This window comes from Saccopteryx leptura, chromosome 3, assembly GCF_036850995.1.
Source record: "Saccopteryx leptura isolate mSacLep1 chromosome 3, mSacLep1_pri_phased_curated, whole genome shotgun sequence".
NCBI classification, from domain to species: Eukaryota; Metazoa; Chordata; class Mammalia; order Chiroptera; family Emballonuridae; genus Saccopteryx; species Saccopteryx leptura.
Genome location: NC_089505.1, coordinates 239,775,231 through 239,792,253, shown reverse-complemented (window position 1 = coordinate 239,792,253; position 17,023 = coordinate 239,775,231). Strand labels below are relative to the sequence as shown.

The window sequence follows — 17,023 nt, the reverse complement described above, 5'->3', positions numbered from 1 at the left end:
TTATATCCTAAAATATCTTTTGTCCATTTTTAAAAGAATATATATACTTAAATAGAGTAGAAGATTTTAATGATGGAGAGAAGTGTTATGAAATACTTGAGGAATTGTTGCTTTTTCCTAGTTCCTTAGATGGGATATACTCCCTGTATTTACTGGGTCTTAGTATATACTTTGCTCTGTTTATCAGGTTAACTCCTAATCTTTTCTCAGAATGCAGATCTCCCATCACTCTATGGAAATCCTTTGATATTCTTGACTTGGTCTGTCTCTCCTATCACTTGTTATCATGTCACTGTAGGTTTAGAAAACGGCTGGCACAGAGAAAGTGCTCAGTATTTAATAAAAAAAAATAGATAAAAAATTTCAAGAAACTTGAATACTTTCAAAGACACAAATAATAATATTGATTAAATTTAGCTTAAAATGTACCTGAAGAAGAGGAACAGAGTTACAGACATCAACACTGCTTCCTATGGCCACGTGCTCAGCAGATCCAGTGCAGCCCATGGCACCTCCTTAAAATAACCCATATGCCAGAATCACCAAAATACCTCCAGCTGGGGCCTCAATTTCAACATGATCCAAACTGACTGTTCTTCTCAACACTATCTTTCCCAAACTGTGTTGTCTATCTCCATAAATGACAGCATTTTACCTCCTCCTGGTCACACTTTGTTTGACTAATCCTGCTTACCACCATGCTTTGTTCTTTCTACTCTGCAGCCTCACTGCTACTGCCTTTGTTCGGGTCACTAAAGTCATCTATCTGCCTTGTAACTTTCATCACTGTCTGATTGCAAATCTCAACGTGAATAGAAATTTTTTCTAAATGCTATTTTAGCAACCTCATTCTCATGTTTAAAAGTCACTTGCTTGAAAAACAAGACAACTTTTCAATATGCCACCTGTAATCAGGGCCTTCTCTTGTTTGGTCTTTCTTGTTTCTTCTTTACCTTTGTTACCTAAGCTTTACTATCTACTTCTCTCATGTAGATATCCGTAGATTTCCAATTTCTATTATGTTTTGCTATGTGGTAAGGCAGAGAGTCCCTTCATTACTATAATGCAGAACATATGTAGGATCTATGCTTTTATTTTTTTTTCGATAAAAGTTAAAAATTATGTCATAGCTACTAGAACTTTCTGTAGAACTAGAGAGCTACTACTCAGAATATACCCTGTTTCCCTTACCTTTTTCTGCACATGATGAAATTTATTGTAATTTCTAGCAAAAACAAAGGAGGAACTGTAGGGGGTCTAGTTACTTTGATCCCCATTGCTTGTTTTGGAAGCACAATGCCTGTTTTCAGGATCAAATATCTTTCCAGGCAAACATATCCTTCTACTAGAAGAGACATTTTTAGAATACTGTCATATGACCAATTGCTCTTACAGCCCCAAACTCAATAAAAATCAGTGTTAATAAATCATTCTCAGCTATCATTAGCAAGACAAGTAATAATAAGTGTTGGAGAGGTTATGGAGAAAAATAAACTCTCATACACTGCTGATGGAAATGTAAATTATTATAACCACTATGGAAAACAATATGGAGGTATCTCAAAATATTAAAAATAGAGTGACCATATGACCCAGAAATCTCTCAGTTAGTATCTACCTGAAAAATGAAATACATTTATTTCTAAAGGAATATGTACATTTATGTTAATTGTAGCATGGTTCACAGTGGCCAGGACATGAAACAACCAAAGTGACCATCAGTAGATGACTGAATAAAGAGAATGTAATACACAAATACTATGAAATACTACACAGCCATTAGAAAAAAAATTAAGTACTTCCATTTGCATCAACATGAATGGATCTTGAGAATATTATGCCAAGTGAAAAAAGTTATATGGAAAAATTCAAGACCATAGAATTTTACACACATGTGCAATATAAATCTGAAAGCAACAAGTGAACAGAGAAACAAAAACTTCCAGACACAACAACAAACAATGTGGTGGTTACCAGAGGGAAAATACAGTACAATGAGGTAAAAAATGATAAAGAGGGTCAAATGCATACTAATGTAAAAAGATTTCATTTAAGTTGGTGAACACATATTGAAAAATACAGAGAAAGCATTATAGAATTGTACACTTAAAACATATAATTTTATTAACTAATGGTATCTCAATAAATTTAATGTAATTTTTAAATAAATAAATAATTCTCTAATTATCATACTCTGTGTGTTTTCATTTATATTTGTAGTATTTGAAAATATCTCTTATATTTCTATTATTTTTCTATTGCATGTATTTGGGGATGTGGATCTTGAAGCATTTTATCTGCTGTCTTTTTGAAGGACTTCTTTAATGTTTCTCTTCACAGTAGAACTCTTATGTTTTATTCATTTGAGAGAGACAGAGAAAGAGTGAGAGAGAAAAGGGGGAAGAGGAGGAACAGGAAGCATCCACTCTATGTGCCTTGACTGGGCAAGCTTAAGGTTTCAAACTGGCAACCTCAGCTTTCCAGGTTGATGCTTTATCCACTGTACTACCACCACAGGTCAGGCAGGTGAACCTTATCATTGTTTCAAGAAAGATAATAAATGTATTCATCTTTTAAAATAAATATTTTTAAAACATTTTCAGCATTTTGGATATAAAGAAAAGACTGATGGTCTTCACCACTGTGACTATATCAAATCTAAAATAATAATCATAATTTAATGGATTTTTCTGACAAACACTATATTGTTCTCTTGTAGGCAATAAGATACGATTTGAAGCCCGGGCCAGAGAGCTTGGTTGATTAGAACATCATCCAGAAGAGCAGAAGATATGATTTGATATAAACATTTTTTAACTGCCTCCCCAGAAAATAAAGTAATGTGAAACTTAATTCTTTGATTATTAACATTAAATTTCTTAACATTTTTCTGAAATGTCAAATTCATTAAATTTTACACATACATATAAACCATTATTTTGAGTTAACTTTATATATTTTTTTAATTTTTGAAAATTACATTTATTGAGATGATATTGGTTAATAACATTATATTACTTTCAAGCATACAATTCTATAATAAATCATTGGTATATTAGCTTTGTGTGTTCATGACCTAAAGTGTATTCTTTTTCCATCACCATATAGTTGACCCTCTTTACCTTCGTCACCTCCCCTTACTCCCGTTTTCCTCTGACATCCAACCTACTGTTGTCTGTAACTATATGATTCTTTTGTTTGTGTGTTGCTTTCTGTTTTCAATCCCACATATTATTTTGGGGGGAAACTCCATACTGTTTCCATAGTGGCTGTACCAATTTACATTTTTACCAGCAGTGGATGATGCTTTTTTCTCTACAGCCTCTCCAACACTTGTTATTTTTTATCTGTTTTTAAACAGCCATTCTAACAGGTGTGAGGGGGTAGCTCTGTGGTTTGATTTTCATTTCTCCTGTAGCTAGTGAAGTTCAGCATCTATTCATTTATCTGTTGGCCATGGTTGTCTTCTTGAGAATAGTATCTTTTCACGTTTTCTACTCATTTTAAAAATTGGACCTTTTCTTTCTTATTGTGTTGTTCAGTTGTATGGGTTCTTTGTATATGTCGATATTAACAATGACAGTTGTTGTTTCTGATATTTTATTTGTCATTTCTGATTGATTTTTTTTTTTTATGATTTCAATGTCCTTTTAGGTACTTGCTATCTCTTTATTTAGGTGCTCATTATTTCCTTCCATTATTTTAATTTCTGCATCTAGTTGTTTGGTTACTTCCATTTCATTTAGTTCTTTTTCTGGGGATTGATCTAGTTGAATCTTTTGGATGGCATTTCTCTATCTGTCTATTTTGTTTGTGTATTAGGTAGTGCTATCTGACTTTGAATTTTTTGTGATTTCTTTGTGAGGAAGATGGGCACGGTGGTACTGACCTCCAGGCCACCTGTTTTCCTTATTCTAGGAAAGCTTCTTGAGTATACTATTTTCTTTCTTGTTATATATGAGTATTTAATGCAGTTGATTTTTTCATGGATACTGCTATTCTTTCAAGTTGGTTGGTGCTAAGGTTCAGCCTTAATCATGTGTATTACACAGTGTTCAATGTTTGAACTGTTGTGCATATTTATTGTCCACAGTGTCTGGTGCCTGCTAGACTTCTCCTTTGCGCATGCTCCTTGTATAGCCAACTGAGTCTTGGGTTGATGCTGTGTAGCTCCCACTACTAGTTTTGTCGGCTCTAGGTCTTCTTAGGTTGGTGTCAGCTATTGTTTGTAACCTACTATGGTCTTTCTGTCTGCAGCTACTTCTCTTTTTGCTATTTGTGTCCACATTTTCTGTGCCTAGGTAGTGTTGGAGGGGCCAACCTGTGTAGAAGAATCAGCCTTCTCTTGCTTAGAGATGACAGCAGCTCCATAAAAGTCCCAAGCTCTGTAAAATTTGTCTCCACTTTTCAGATCCTCCTCTTCTTCTTGCAGCTGCCTGGTCTTCCCAAAGAGGCTTCTGTAGAAAGACTGTAGTGTGGGCTCAGACTGGCCTCACTCAACCAACCCTTCTACAGTTTGCATGCTTGGTGGGTCAGGGTAGCTGAGGTTGTGAATACAGTATAATTGGGACCCCTTACTTAATTAGTCTCTTGGTCAGGAACTCAGTACAGGGAATGTGGCCCCTACTTCAGAGTCTAATCCCTGGCAGGAAACTGGTGCAGACTAGTCGGAGACACTGCCTGTGACTGGCTCTCTGAAACCTTCTTGGAGCTACAAGCAATTCAGAGTTTGTGGTTACCTCTGCTGGGCCCAGGTGCACATGGAAATACCAAGATGCACATCTATGTTGGCTTTTATCTGCTCTGGGCCTGGGGGGAAGGTCCGCTTAAAAGGCTAAGTTTCTTCTGGATTGCTGACTTAATCTTCTCCATCAGGTCTTTGTCTGTTAAAGGTTGTGAATGGCATAGATCAGGTCATTAATATCATCAGGAGTCATTTCATTAAAGCCATCTCCTCCCAGTAGTTTTGCCAGCTTCATAGCCTTTTCTACTGCAGAGTGATGGACTTCATCAGGAAAGAATTATTTATAATTGTGGACCATTTCTGGTCACAAATTTTTCCAGCTAGCATTTAAAGTTATTTCAATTTAATATTCTTTTAACATTTTTTATATTTTCATTGTTTTATCCTAGAAAATGTTTATTTTACCACAAAAATAATTCAAATAATAACTATGTAAAAATACTTATATACCACAAAATCCCACGATATAGTGAAAAATCTGCAATACAAAATTAGATATATACAATTTTAAAATTCAAAATATAGTGAGACCGCAAAGAGTGAACTGCAATATGGCAAGGGATGACTGTATGTCCAGACATTTTTTGCACACCTCAGTTGAGTGAGGCCCCCAAAGTCTGGTGGGTATAACCTCTGAGACCCAGAGGTGTGGTCTGTTCACACTCTGGGTAGTTTCTACTGAGTTTCCCATGAGGTGGAAGCACCAGTTGTAGACTCAGGAAAGGTTTGGCCTCAACACCAGAAATCTGAGTCACTGACACTCCCCTTGCTTCCTAGCCTCTCAGAACAACCCAGTCTCATGACTGGGATAGGAGAGACTCTTGAGGGCGGAGTAGGTGCTTTCCCCCAGGCAGATACCACTCAGAGGTGACTGCTCCACCCAGGAAAGATGGCGACTGCAGAATTGGAGAATGACTCAACACAGGGGTTCCAGTGGCTGTCCCTCCATGTGTCTCTCCCTGGGCCTCCAACTTTACACTGTCCTCATACAACTCTAATCCTCTAAGTTCTCCCTACACCAGAGCCCTGAGTAAGTGGCATGAATGAGATTTTCTGTGCAGGTACTTTAAGATGGAGCCTTGGTTTCCGATAGCTCCATCACAGCAAGAGAGATATAAGGCTCTTTTCACCTCTAAATGCTGTGTGGGCACCTCTTCTAATACCTGGGGCTCTCTGCTGGGGCTCCAGGCCAGGGGCTGAGGACCCACACCTCTCAGGGTGACCCTCCTCACAGTGGGAGTCCTTCCAGAACCTCAGCCTCCACTTGCTCCTGGGAGTGGGGCAGCCCTTTCTGCATCTCTGCCCTTCCTACCAGTCTCGGTGTGTCTTCTTCTGTGCTCCTTGGTTATAGACTCCTCTTTGTTTAGTCTAAAGTTTTTTTTCAAAATGATTGTTCTTAAGATAAATTGTAATCCAATTTGGTCCTGGGAAGTGGCAGATGAACGTCCACCTACTCCATCGCCATCTTGGAATCTTCTCCTTTCATCCTCTTGTAATCATCACATTATTTTCTGTGTCTATGTGGGGTTTTTTTCTGCTTAATTCCTTCAGCTTTCTTACCAACCCCCCAAATTGATCTCCTCTGACAGTTATTAGCCTGTTCTATCTATGAGTATAGTTCTATTTTGTTTGTTAGTTTACTTTGTTCATTAGATTCCACATAAAAGTAAGATCATCTGGTACTTCTTTTGAGATTTCAAGTGAGCTATCCAGTGAAACTTCTAAGGAAGATTAAGAAACAGGCATCTGAATAAGACTTTGAAGGATTAATAAATAGGTTGTCAAAGCAGAAAAGAGATTGCCACAAAATAGGGGAGGGGAGAAAGGTTTCCAAATGAGTTAGAATCTTTGTTAGAACAAACTACTTTAGCAAATTAATGCTTTGATTATTTGATTGAACCCTGTTTAAGAAGAGGCAGACCAGATCTTTATGTATAAGGTTAAACAAATATCATCAGATTTGGTTTAGACTCACTTACCATTTCTTCACAATTTGTATTTGATCTATGATTTCTGTGCCAAGCAGAGGTGGTTTCCTGAACTCCTAGGTTCTTGGGTGTTGCATTTGTGGAAGCGACAGAGTTGGGTGCATGGGGAGAGCAGGCATTCTGATTTGAGCTGTGAGAGAAGAGGATTTTGATCTAAAAGACAAGAAATCAGAGTGAAATAAAACAATAAAGGAATAAAAGAATAAATAGATAAGTATTTAAAGAAACAAAGTAAAAAAAGTTTCACCTGTGCTGTTTAAACCATGAACCAATCACAACCAGCATAACCAGGGTAACTATTATAGCCAAACAGATCAATATTAGGGAGATGGGTTATCCATCTGATTGGAGACATAATAATATCAATCTATGGAATACTCTCTATCCTATCTCAATTAATGCTTCTCATTTCACAGGGTTGGGACCTTCCAAGAGTTTTCTACTGTATTTTCCAGAGCGCTTATTTCAATTATTTCTAGTCTATGTGTCTGATCTCACTTTCTTGTCTCCTTTTTATCAAACCATTTGATCTTTTTTTTTCTCTTCAGCACCTTTAATCCTCTCTTTCTCTTTTCTTGAAATTTAATTGCTATGAATATTTACCCTTTTTTATGATTTGTACAGTCCCACTTTTATCCTCTGGTGCTTAGCAGTCCTATCAATTGTTCAGCTGCTATTCATTAGCCCTGGAACTATGGGAAGACTATCATTTCCCAGTGGAACCCTCATTCTTTCTCATCCCAGTGGATGAATACATTATGACCTCCCAGGCTGCTGTGTTTCACTCGGCAGTACAGGCCAGCCACCTGTCCAGCTGCCACATCCAAAGTTACTCAAAGGAATTATATCCCATCAGCATTAGGCAGGACTCATTGCATGCCCTGCTGCCCCTGCATCCACATCACCCACACAGGTTTTGGATGAAAGCCAGAAATGTGGCACACCAGCAGCAGACGACCAGGACCAAGACAGGAGCTTTTGGTCACTCAAGCCTGTGGCTTCATTCGAAAGAGATGAAAAGAAGTATATCCAAGCCAGAGCTTGTGTCTTGGATACCTTAGCAGTTTCAATAATTAATTCTTTCCCTTGACTTTAAAAAGTCCTGAACCTACAATCACCTTCTAGCCTCTTATTCTGTGTTTAAAGGGATTACAAAGAATAAGAACTCAAAAACAAAATTAAAGCACTGAAGCTATGAGGGGAGAGGAGGTTTGGGCTCACCTTGTTGTTTTAGGTCTGACTTCCCTCCTTGCAGGAGGCCTGACAGAAATTGAGGGCAGGTGTTACTGAGAAGACCCTGCATAACTTCTTTAATAACGTGGTAATGATTAAGCATCTTACAGACATTCTGAGCCTGACTCCCAGCTTCTGGAGACGGCTTCCAGGAATTTCCTTGGAAACTCAGGAAACCTGATCCTTGATACGCTGTATTTAAAAAACTGGGGCTTTTCCAGAATGCATTCCACAGCTGTCTGATACCTGAATCTCAAAGGGATCTGAGGGTGGACTAGGAAGAGAGAGTCAATATAGAAGAATTTTACAGAGGAAAAGTCAACAATCTTGATACTAAAAAAGGATTCAAGGAAAGAAACACATTCTGGTGAACTGCATGGAAGACTATATTTTGGAAGAAAAAGCAAGAGGAAATCTTTGGGGTAAAAATAATAAAGAAATGTTGAAATAATTAATTTGAAATGGCTAGATGGGAAGTCTGCTAGAAGGACAGCAGACCAATCAGGAAGAGCTCACTGAGGAGTTGTTAGGTTCTGGTTAGACCATGTGAACACTTAGCTCAGGGAGAAAGAGGTGTAGATCTTAGTTGGAAAGCTGTTTCTGAGACCAAGGATGGTATAAAAAACATCAAAAGGTGACAACAATTCTAAGGATCCAAAATATAAGGATATATTCAAGATTGTGAAGAGATGTATAAGTAGGCCCTTCTTTGTTTGTGGTGGGGTGATACTAGACTGGGAATAATGGTAAAGGTGAAGCAAGGAAGAAGAAGTTAAGCCAAGGCCAACTAAACACAAGGTCAGGAAGATTGAATAATGGTTAGAGCCCATATGTCATCTTCCCTGTTTGACTCTTTCAGGCAATTATTATCTTAAAAAAGCAAATTCACATTCAAGCTAAAATTCACTGGAAAATGCCTGCACTTTCAGGGGGAAATTGTGAATGTACAACTGCAATAACACCTGAATGTTCTTCAGTTACTCCTTGCTAAAATTACCGTTGGAATTTTAGGCAACAGAAAGCAGATCATTCCTGAGACACTGTCTGAGTGATGAGTCTGCAGCTCACCCAGCCAGCCTGAGCCCTCCGTGTGCTGCCAGCTCTGGTTGGCAAAGGACGAGATTGGGAGCCTGTGCAAGGACAGGGGCTCTTCTTCTGCTGGATGGTGAGGCGCTAGAACTAAAGTAGCTGAATGACACAGAATTGAAATTGAGAGAGGATAATGGAGGGGAGAAGAGGAGCCCATGTAGGAAAAGAAAAATGGGAATAGTTACAAAGTTGCATATATTCCTTTTTGCCCGATTTAGCTTCTTATCTCAAAAATCGAAAAGGAAACGAATTGAGGTTAAAGATGGTGGCTGGCACTTGCCTGGCTTTCAGATTCCAAGAGTGCTCAGTAGGAGCATTACTCCCTGCCTCCAGATCCTGTCCAGAACTTTTCTCCATCCTAATTTGTCTAACCATAGGTATCTTTCCACCTGAGTTCTCTTTCCCACTGTACTTGGCCCATGGCAGAGAATTGTCTTGAAGAGCAGGGGCAGAAGCAGCAGCATTGGAGCTTTGTTAGGGAAAGGATGTCTTAGCAGGACAAGTTGTCCTCAGAACTCAGATGTCAGCTTTCCCTCCAAATATTTTTTAACTCTTTCTGAACTACCCTTGCCACACAAACAAACCTCTCCCTTTGTTTCTCTCATCCACAAGCCTTTTACAGGGTCTCTCATTTCTCCACCATCTATTCCCTGTCAGGATTCTAGATTTTCTTTTTGGTTTGTCTGCCTCCTATCCTCCCCATTGCAACAAGGTCCTGGCTTTATAACAATGTCTGCAGTCTGTTGTCTGGCTGGAAAATGTAGTATCTCTTGGTCTTGGAGAACTCAAGGCCACATTGGGATTTTCAATGTCATTTTTATAAAAAGAAGTAACAGAAGGTCCTCAGTAGTGCCCCATGGCCTTTGCAACAGTGTCCCCACTCCTCATCTCTCTGTGGTCTCTTCCTCCTCCTATCAGCTTCCCAGCCTTTCCCCCTCTTCTTGGTCTTCTCTGTATTTTTCTACTTACGCATAACTTTATCATCTAAAGTCTACTGCCTCTCTTCTCGTTGCCTTGCCTGTTCCTCCTGTCCCCTCAGACTACTCTCTGTCTTTATATCCTGCTCTTCCTAAGATCACTATCAGAAGACAATAGGCACTTTGAATGTATAATTCACAGGGACATCTCCATAATTCACAGAGAAGAAGGAGCAGCAGTGACAATACAAATTATCAGGTAACCTGAGGAAAATACACTGTTGCTCAGTTTTCAGTCAGGACAAGTGACACTGTTAAAATTTTCTATGAGTATGATTACCCTGGAAGTGGTGAGGGGATAAGTATATGATAGATGGATGTTCATTTATGTTGTATGAGAGGGTCTATAAAGGATGCATAGGGCCTTGGGCTCCCACTCTACCCTAAATGAGTTGAGTGTGTCTCCAGGTTCCCTGGGTATGAGGAGCAGTCATGCAGCCTTCCCCTCACAGTTCATGTACTGGGAGCACTGGTGTCCCTTCAGTGTGTCTAATTACAGCAGTGTTTAATAGAAGGCAAAGATGAGACTCCAGAAATTGGAGTGTTTATGGGAGTAATAGTTTCTGTGTTGAGTCTTTACTTTTGTTTTCATTGATGTTTGACAATTTAAACCTGCAGGCAGTTTAAATACTACTCCTATGCTTTTCATAGACACATTCAAGTGACATTTAGTCAGAGCTCACCCTTTGTTTCAAAAGTTATGTCAAACAGTAATGTTACAGAGAGAAGTTGTTAAAGGAAAATAAAACACAATTAAACTAAACAAAAATACCCAATCTAAAACCTATGTTTGTAATATAAAGAACTCACAGAATCATGCTCCGAGTTATTGAGAAAAGTTTACAATTAGTTTTATCTATTGTTTCTGACTTCTAAAACACTGGATTTAGACACCTCATGTTCAGTATTATGAGGAAATATGACAGAATTCTAAGATAATAAAATAATCTTTAAACATTTTGTTCAGGTAAAATATCATTTTCTTATAAGGGCCAAATAAATTAATATTTGAATACTCAAAAACTCAAAGAATATGCCATAAAACTCCCTCTTGAAATTAATGATCTAAGTAAGACCAAATATTAACTCGAATACAAAAATTCTAAAATAAATTTATTTTTATAAATGAATGTACTACATCAAACCAAAATGTTTCTGTACTGTAAAAATAACAATTAACAAAAGTAAAAGGCAGTCAACAAAAAATTAGAAGATATGTGCAAACAGAATCTCTAATTTGGGGCTAATATTCAAATATACAAAGAGCCATACAACTGAAAAACACAATAAGAAAAAAAAGGTCCAATTTTAAAGATGAGTAGAAAACGTGAAAAGACACTTTTCTTAAGAAGACAGCCATGGCCAACAGATACATGAATAGATGCTGAACTTCACTAGCTACAGGAGAAATGAAAATCAAACCACAGAGCTACCCCCTCACACCTGTTAGAATGGCTGTGTAAAAACAGACAAAAAATAGCAAGTGTTGGAGAGGCTGTAGAGAAAAAAGTGTCATCTACTGCTGGTAAAAATGTAAATTGGTACAGCCACTATGGAAACAGTATGGAGTTTCCCCCCCAAATAATATGTGGGATTGAAAACAGAAAGCAACACACAAACAAAAGAATCATATAGTTATAGACAACAGTCGGTTGGATGTCAGAGGAAAACGGGAGTAAGGGGAGGTGACGAAGGTAAAGATGGTCAAATTTATGGTGATGGAAAAAGACTACACTTTAGGTCATGAACACACAAAGCTAATATACCAATGATTTATTATAGAATTGTATGCTTGAAAGTAATATAATGTTATTAACCAACGTCATCTCAATAAATGTAATTTTTAAATGTATTTTATTTTATTTATTTTTATTTTTTTATTTTTATTTATTCATTTTTAGAGAGGAGAGAGAGAGAGAGAGAGAGAGAGAGGAGTGAGAGACAGAGAGAGAGAAGGGGGAGGGAGCTGGAAGCATCAACTCCCATATATGCCTTGACCAGGACCTCAGAATTTCCAGGTCGAAGCTTTATCCACTGCGCCACCACAGGTCATGCCAATAAATGTAATTTTTTAAAATTAAAAAATATATAAAGTTAACTCTAAGTAATGGTTTATATTAGGTATAAAATTTAATGAATTTGACATTTCAGAAAGATGTTAATAATCAAAGACTTAAGTTTCATATTACTTTATTTTCTGGGAAGGCAGATAAAAAAGGGAGATAGAAAAGGTTTATATCAAATCATATCTTCTGCGCTTCTGGATGATGTTCTAACCAACCAAGCTCTCTGGCCCGGGCTTCAAATCATATCTTATTGACTACAAGAGAACAATATAGTGTTTGTCAGAGAAATCCATTAAATTATGATTATTATTTTAGATTTGATATAGTCACAGTGTTGAAGACCACCAGCCTTTTATCTCCAAAATGCTAAAGATGTTTTAAATATATTTATTTTAAAAGATGAATACATTTATTTTCTTTCTTGAAACAATGATAGGGTTCAACTGCCTGACCTGTGGTAGTGCAGTGGATAAAGCATCAATCTGGAAAGCTGAGGTCACCAGTTCGAAACCCTAAGCTTGACCAGTCAAGGCACATATAGGAGTTGATGCTTTCTGCTCCTCCTCTTATCCTTTTTCTCTCTCACTCTTTCTCTGTCTCTCTCAAATGAATAAAAAATGAGAATTCTACTGTGAAGAGAAACGTTAAAGAAGTCCTTCGAAAAGATAGCCAATAAAATGCTTCAAGATCCACATCCGCAAATTCATGCAATAAAAATAAAAGAAATATGAAATATTTTTAAATACTACAAATACAAATGAAAATACACAGAATATGATAATTAGAGAATTATTTAAGAATTATTTATTTATTTAAAAATCACATTAAATTTATTGGGATACCATTAGTTAATAAAATTATATGGCTTTTTAAAATCTTTTATTTATTTATTTATTTAGGGTTACATTAATAAATCAGGGTACATATGTTCAAAGAAAACATGTCCAGGTTATCTTGTCAATCAATTATGTTGCTTGCCAATCACCCAAAGTCAGATTGTCCTCTGTCACCTTCTATCTAGTTTTCTTTGTGCTCCCCCACCTCCCCCTTTCCCTCTCCCTCTCCCCCCACCCTCTGTAACCACCACACTCTTATCAATGTCTCTTAGTCTCGCTTTTATATCCTACCTACATATGGAATACTTACTTCACCTCGTATAATGTTATCAAGATCCCAACATTTTGCTGTAAATGATCCGATGTCATCATTTCTTATGGCTGAGTAGTATTCCATAGTGTATACATACCACATCTTCTTTATCCAGTCATCTATTGACGGGCTTTTTGGTTGTTTCCATGTCCTGGCCACTGTGAACAATGCTGCAATGAACATGGGGCTGCATGTGTCTTTACGTATCAATGTTTCTGAGTTTTGGGGGTACAGACCCAGTAGAGGGATTGCTGTGTCATAAGGTAGTTCTATTTACAGTTTTTTGAGGAACCACCATACTTTCTTCCATAATGGTTGTACTACTTTACATTCCCACCAACAGTGAATGAGGGTTCCTTTTTCTCCACAGCCTCTCCAACATTTGCTATTACCTGTCTTGTTAATAATAGCTAATCTAACAGGTGTGAGGTGGTATCTCATTGCAGTTTTGATTTGCATGTCTCTAATAACTAATAAAGATGAGCATTTTTTCATATATCTGTTGGCCATTTGTATTTCTTCCTGAGAGAAGTGTCTGTTCATGTCCTCTTTCCATTTTCTTATTGGATTGTTTGTTTGTTTGTTTGTTATTGAGTTTTATGAGTTCTTTGTATATTTTGAATATTAGGCCCTTATCTGAGCAGTTGTTTGAAAATATCATTTCCCATTTAGTTGGCTGTCGGTTTATTTTGTTATCAGTTTCTCTTGCTGAGCAAAAGCTTCTTAGTCTGATGTAGTCCCATCCATTAATTTTTGCCTTTACTTCTCTTGCTTTGGGAGTCAAATTCATAAAATGCTCTTTAAAACCCAGGTCCATGAGTTTAGTACCTATGTCTTCTTCTATGTACTTTATTGTTTCAGGTCTTATATTTAGATCTTTGATCCATTTTGAATTAATTTTAGAAAAAGGGGACAAACTGTAGTCCAGTTTCATTCTCTTGCATGTGGCTTTCCAGTTTTCCCAGCACCATTTGTTGAAGAAGCTTTCTTTTCTCCATTGTGTGTTGTTGGCCCCTTTATCAAAAATTATTTGACCATATATATGTGGTTTTATTTCTGGGCTTTCTATTCTGTTCCATTGGCCTGAGTGTCTATTTTTCTGCCAATACCATGCTGTTTTGATTGTCGTGACCCTATAATACAGTTTGAAGTCAGGTATTGTAATGCCCCCAGCTTCATTCTTTTTCTTTAGGATTGCTTTGGCTATTCAGGGTTTTTTATATTTCCATATAAATCTGATGATTTTTTGTTCCATTTCTTTAAAAAACGTCATTGGAATTTTGATGACAATTGCATTAAATTTGCATATTTCTTTGGGTAATATGGCCATCTTGATTATATTTATTCTTCCTAACTAAGAACAAGGAATATTCTTCCTTCTCATTATATCTTTTTCAATTTCCCTTAACAATGGTCTGTAGTTTGCGTTATCTAAGTCCTTTACATTCTTTATTATGTTTATTCTTAAGTATTTTATTTTTTTTGTTGTTGCACTCATGAAGGGTATTATTTTTTTGAGTTCGTTCTCAAATGTTTCATTTTGGCATATAGAAGGCTATGGACTTTGTATGTTAATTTTGTATCCTGCGACCTTACTATATTGGCTTATTGTTTCTAGTAGTCTTTTTGTGGATTCTTTGGGGTTTTCTATGTATAGGATCATATCATCTGCAAAAAGTGATACCTTTACTACTACTTTTTCGATATGGATGCCTTTTATTTCTTTGTCTTGTCTGATTGCTCTGGCTAGAACCTCTAGTACCACATTAAATAATAGTGGAGAGAGTGGACAACCCTGCCTTGTTCCTAATTTAAGGGGGAAAGCCTTCAGTTTTCTGCCCATTTAATATGATGTTAGCTGATGGTTTATCATATATGGCCTTTATCATGTTGATATATTTTCCTTCTATACCCATTTTGTTGAGAGTATTAAACATAAAATTGTGTTGTATTTTATTGAAAGCCTTTTCTGCATCTATTGATAAGATCATGTGGTTTTTGTCTTTGTTTTGTTGATATGGTGTATTACGTTAACCGTTTTACGTATGTTGAACCATCCTTGAGATTCTGGGATGAATCCTACTTGATCATGATGTATTATCTTTTTAATATGTTGTTGTATTCGATTTGCTAGTATTTTGTTTAGTATTTTAGCATCTGTATTCATTAGAGATATTGGTCTGTAGTTTTCTTTTTTTGTGCCATCCTTGCCTCGTTTCGGTATGAGGGTTATGTTAGCCTCATAAAATGTGTTTGGAAGTATTACTTCTTCTTCAATTTTTTGGAAGACTTGAGTAGAATAGGAACCAAGTCTTCTTTGAATGTTTGCATTAGTATAACCGTCTGGGCCTGGACTTTTATTTTTGGGGAGGTTTTTAATAGTTTTTTCTATTTCCTCCCTGCTGATTGGTCTGTTTAGGCTTTCTGCTTCTTCATGACTCAGTCTAGGAAGGTTGTATTGTTCTAGGAATTTATCCATTTCTTCTAGATTGTTGTATTTGGTGGCATATAGTTTTTCATAGTATTCTACAATAATTCTTTGTATATCTACAATGTCCGTAGTGATTTCTACTCTTTCATTTTGGATTTTGTTTATATGAGTTCTTTCTCTTTTTTCCTTGATAAGTCTTACCAAGGGTTTGTCAATTTTGTTGATCTTTTCAAAGAACCAGCTCCTTGTTCTATTAATTTTTTCTGTAGTTTTCTATTCTCTATTTCATTTATTTCTGCTCTGATTTTTATTATCTCCTTTCTTCGGCTGGTTTTGAATTATCTTTGTTCGTCTTTTTCTAGTTCCTTAAGGTGTGAAGTTAAGTGGTTCACTTGGGCTCTCTCTTGTTTTTTTATACATGCCTGAAGTGATATGAACTTCCCTCTTATCACTGCTTTTGCTGCATCCCATAGATTCTGATATGTTGTATTGTCATTTTCATTTGTCTGTATATATCTTTTGATCTCTACGCTTACTTATTCTTTGACCCATTCATTTTTTAAAAGTATGTTATTTAGTTTCCACATTTTTGTGCATTTTTTTCCCTCTATTTTGCACTTGAATTCTAGTTTCAAGGCTTTATGATCAGAAAATATGCTTGGTACAACTTTGATTTTTCTGAATTTGCTGATGTTGTTTTTGTGGCCCAATGTATGTTCAATTCTTGAGAATGATCCATGTACACTGGAGAAAAATGTATACTCAATCACTTTGGGATGAAATATCCTGTAGATGTCTATCATATCCAGGTGCTCTAGTGTTTTATTTAAGGCCAATATATCTTTATTGATTCTCTGTTTGGATGACCGATCTAGAGCCGTCAGTGGTGTAATGAGGTCTCCAAGTATGATTGTATTTTTTTCAGTTTTTGTTTTAAGGTCAATAAGTAGCTGTCTTATATATTTTGGTGCTCCTTGGTTTGGTGCATCTATATTAAGAATTGTTATGTCTTCTTGATTCAGTGTCCCCTTAACCATTATGAAATGGCCATTTTTTTCTCAGAGTACTTTTGCTGTCTTGTAGTCAGCATTATCAGATATGAGTATTGCTACACCTGCTTTTTTTTGGATGTTTTTTGTTTGGAGTATTGTTTTCCAGCCTTAGACTTCGAATTTGTTTTTATCCTTGTTGCTTAGATAAGTTTCTTGTAGGCAGCATACAGTTGGATTTTCTTTTCAAATCCATTCTGCTACTCTGTGCCTTTTTATTGGTGAGTTTAATCCATTTACATTTAGTGTAATTATTGACACTTGTGAGTTCCCTATTTCCATTTTATAGGTTGCTTT

The 17,023-nt window shown here is 36.6% G+C and overlaps 1 pseudogene; it reads right to left on the bottom strand.

The window, feature by feature from the left end:
* The window catches only part of LOC136398449 (T-cell surface glycoprotein CD1e, membrane-associated-like), a 60,393-nt pseudogene that overhangs the window by 26,897 nt on the left and 16,473 nt on the right, over nucleotides 1–17,023 (bottom strand).